Source organism: Primulina tabacum, chromosome 9 (assembly GCF_025594145.1).
Source record: "Primulina tabacum isolate GXHZ01 chromosome 9, ASM2559414v2, whole genome shotgun sequence".
Lineage (NCBI taxonomy): Eukaryota > Viridiplantae > Streptophyta > Magnoliopsida > Lamiales > Gesneriaceae > Primulina > Primulina tabacum.
Window position 1 is genome coordinate 29221681 of NC_134558.1, and position 4951 is coordinate 29226631.

Consider the following 4951-nt stretch of genomic DNA (forward strand, 5'->3'; position numbering starts at 1 on the left):
ACATTTTCGTAAATAAGTTCAAAAATAATGAATTAATTTTAAGGGTAAAATGGTAATTAGTGACATATCTTGATCATATGAAATCCAAATGATTTGAAATTTGGATATAACGTAGAAAACTCAAAGATATAGAAGTTTCACGTTTTGAGTTTTGGAAAATTTGATCGTTTGACTGGTACAAAGGGATATACCGACGTTAAAATGTTAAATATTATATTATATTATTTTATTTTAATAATATAATATAATATAATATTAAAAAAAAAACTTAGCATTCAAGCGGTGAGAATTGAATTTGCAATTCCACCGTATCATTATTCTTTCGACATAGAGATGAGGTGAGAGAACGAGATTTTTAATTTTCTTTTCGATCTTGCGACTTATCGGTTTATCCAATCGACGAACCGACTTCAGTTCTGGGATCGTTGACACGAGATCTTCGATTTGAGGTATAAATTTTATATTTTGGCGATGTTTGAAATTCGTCGATTTTTGGAATAAATTCGATAAATTGTTAAATCATACAGAAATTGAAGATTGTTGAATAATGTATGATTTTAACGAAGAAGAGATGATTATAGTGATGTTATTTTGAATTATTATTAATTTATTATAATTAGGGAATTTTTATCGTTGGATTGAGATTGAAGAATTATTTATCAGTTATTATTAATTCTGATAAATATATGCGGTAGAATAACCGACAAGAAACTAAGTTTTGAAGTCGGAATTGAATTATATTATGATTTCGATTTGATATGAATTTTTGAAGTTTCAAAAGATATTTGAAACTTATATTGTTGAAGTTGAATGAAATTATTGATTGAAATGAATGTGTTATTGATGTTGATAGATTATTATACAGATATCTTCAAACTACATCGACTGGAACGAAGAATTGAGGTATGTTGCGACCGAGTAACATACGATAGGTATCTGTATCATATGATATATGTTGGATTGATTTGATGGATTGGAATGAGAATATATGTCTATATGCCTTATTTATTGATTTGATGTGGTATACATGACATACACGTTGAGTTATGATCCTTGGATACCTTGATATTATTGGATTTGATTCTGGGGTTTGTGAACACAATTCTATGTTTGACATTATGTGACCCTTAAATCATAGACATTAGTGGCCCCGATGATTGATTGAGATTTGGAATTTGATGGCGCTTTGTCGATGCTATCATAAGAGTATCCCTGATTGAGGCCGGTGTGCCAGCTCTAGCATTGATTTGATAGCGATTCGATTGATTCTGACATGTGCTTAGTGGATGGGCATTTGACCTGATACCTCCACGAGTTTAGATATCTGTGGTATATATTGTGGTTGCTTCAGACTGAGCTTTGCTCACCCCAGAGGGAGCTGTTGTCTTCTTTGTATGTTGACAATGACAGGTACGACAGGTTATCAGAAGACCAGAGATGGTACTTCTGGAGGGATTCATGGTTGATTCGAGGTTTAGTGTTTATCCCTGTATATATGTATATGTATCTATATACCGGGGCATGTCCCGAGGATATGAGTTGTTTGTATGTGGTTTGGCTTTGATTACGTGTGGGCATGTTTTATGATATGAGATAAAATACTATTTTTAGTATTCAAATAAGATATTTGGGCTCATTGTAAAGAAAATTTTAACTCGTTTTTCGCTGTAATTAATTAACTCTAATCAGATTGTATTGTAATAACGATTAGGAGCTAAGGGCCCCACAAGGTGCGAGGAGACGAACTTGGTACTTAATTGGGAGAAGTGCCACTTCATTGTACAAGAGGGTATTGTTTTAGGGCACAAGGTTTCTGAACAAGGGATTGAGGTGGACAAAGCTAAAATAGAAGTCATAAAGAACCTAACACCACCAGCCTCAATAAAGGGAGTTAGAAGTTTTCTAGGCCACGCCAGTTTCTATAGGCGGTTTATCAAAGATTTTTCAAAAATTGCCAAACCTCTATCTTCTTTACTAATGAAAGATGTGCCTTTTGATTTCAATTCTGACTGTTTACAGGCATATGAGGATTTGAATGAGCGCTTGGTGACAGCTCCTGTCTTGGTGGCACCAGATTGGGATCTCCCCTTCGAAGTCATGTGCGATGCCAGTGATACTGCGGTTGGTGCTGTCCTTGGCCAGAGGCGGAACAAGATATTTCATATTGTATACTATGCAAGTAAGACTCTAGATGAAGCACAATTAAATTATGCCATCAACGGAAAAAGAATTACTTGCAGTAGTATTTGCACTTGAAAAGTTCCATTCATACCTTGTTTTGTCGAAAGTAATTATGTTTACTGACCACTCTGCCCTTAAATATCCGCTTGCTAAGAAAGAGGCCAAACCACGATTGCTTAGGTGGATATTACTTCTCTAAGAGTTTGACATCGAAATAAAAGATAAAAAAGGTGTAAAAAATGTGGTAGCTGATCATCTTTCTAGGCTAGAGCACGTTAGTAAAAATCGTGAAAACGATGAGATAGATGAATGGTTTCCAGATGAACAGCTGTTAGCGGTGAATAATTGTCCTTGGTTTGCAAACTTTGCGAATTTTCTTGTTACAGGCCCCCCCCCCCCCCCCCAAAACAAAATTTCACATTTCACCAAAGAAAAAAATTCTTTTCGGACGTGAAATATTATTTTTGGGAGGAACCCTTCTTTTCAAAATATGTGCAGATTCTATGATCAGAAGGTGTGTTGCAGAGGAAGAGTTTGATCAAATTCTCAACCATAGCCATTACCGTGAGGTAGGTGGTCATTTTGGACCAACAAAGACGACATCTAAGGTACTTGAATGTGGCTTTTATTGGCCAACCCTCTTTAAAGATCCTCGTTTTTATGTGCTAGCCTGTGATAAATGCCAACAGACAAGTAACATCTCTAACCGTCATGAAATGCCTTTATATAATATCATTGAGTGTGAGATTTTTGATGTGTGGGGAATAGATTTCATGGGAACGTTTCCCAGCTCGTTCACGAAAAGTATATTTTGGTGGCTGTTGACTATGTGTCTAAGTGGGTAGAGGCAGAAGCATGTGCCACTAATGATGCTCAAGTAGTCCTGAAATTTTTAAAGAAAAATATTTTTAACAGGTTTGGGACACCACGAGCAATCATTAGTGATGGTGGCACCCATTTTTGCAACAAACTCTTTGAAAAACTTTTGGGCAAATATGGTGTCACACATAAGATCTCTACTCCCTATCACCCCCAGACGAGTGGTCAAGTGGAAGTGTCTAATCGAGAGATCAAGCGGATTTTAGAAAAAGTGTAGGTGTCAGTCGGAAAGATTGGTCTGTAAGATTAGATGATGCTCTTTGGGCATATAGGACTGCGTTCAAAACACCTATAGGCACTACACCATATATGTTATTGTTTGGTAAAGCGTGTCATCTACCTATAGAGTTGGAGCATCAGGACATATTGGACTACAAAAGCACTAAACTTTAATTTTACCGATGCAGGTGAATGACATCTGGTTCAATTGGATCAGCTGGAGGAATTCCGGAATCTGGTATATGATCTCGCACTGTCTTACAAGGAAAAAACAAAGAGGGCTTATGATAGGCGGATCATCGAAAGAGAATTCAAAGAAGGCGAAAATGTGCTACTCTACATCTCCCGGTTGCGACTGTTTCCCGGAAAATTGAAGTCGCGATGGTCTGGTCCATTCGTGATTTCTAAAATTTACCCATCGGGAGCTGTAGAATTGAAAGATGGAAAGGATGGGACATTTACGGTCAATGCCCAGCGACCAAAGCACTACATGGGTGGCACAATTGAGCCACAACTTGGAATCACCCGGTTCCAGGACAATTTTGCACTGAAACTGACCGACAGTCCAGCTCTCGACTATAAATTGAGAACTACCTCTTTTCCTTATTCAATTCGATTTTCTTGTTTTAGTTTATATGTTTATTTATTTATTTATTAAAAAAAATTTAGGGCGAAGGTTCGCGACCGAGCGGTAAAAAATTACCGCTCGAGCGCGAACACCTCAGACATGATGAAATCTCCAGAGAGATTGGCGCTCGAGCGATAATTTTTTACCGCTCGAGCGCGCATGCACATAAATTCGGCCGCCCCCTTCCCCTTTCTCATTCTGAAATTTTTTTTCTCTCAATCCCTACTCCTCACTCGCACTCACTCTCGTTTTTGCAGCAAAATTCACTCCAAACATCAAGAATCACGCACCGTGGTTCACCCTCGTCCGTAAGAATCAAGCATCTCTCGCTTCTCCGGTCATCTCCTTCCCTCTGGTCACCATCTCCATCATCTACCACCATGGCACCCAAGAAATAAAAAGGTACTCCCGGCTCTTCATCCTCATCTTCATCATTTGATAGACATCGTTTTGTGAGTGAGGCGGCTAGGGCTAGATATGAACACGCTAAGATTCATCGAAACCCAATTGCCGAAAGGGAATTTCGAAGGCAAATGGAAGATAGGTATTTAGTTCCACTTGTGGAGTTGGGGAGACATGGATGGGAACAATTTGGAAATCAACCTACGGCTGCAGCGTTCTCAGTGGTTCGGGAATTCTATGCAAATGCCATGGAAGGGAAGGATGGTAAGGTTTTTGTTAGAGGTCGACTTGTTCCATGTGACTCGGTTACAATTAACGCACTATTAGAGACATATGGAGTTGATGACTCTCGATTTGAAGCATTGGTAGCCGACCCCAATTATGATACGATACTTGCAGTGCTATGCCTTCCGGGCGCGATGTGGAAACCATTGGGCGGACCACCGAGCTGTTTTGATGAGAAGAATTTGAAAGCCGGAATTGCCCTATGGTATCTATTTGCAGCCCGAAGGATGATGCCGGTCTCACATAAAAGCGAGGTGCAAAAAGAGCGGGCGGTGCTACTATTTGCCTTGACCGAAGGATACGCCATCAACGTGGGCAAACTTATAAATTCTCATATCATAATGAGTGCTCACAACA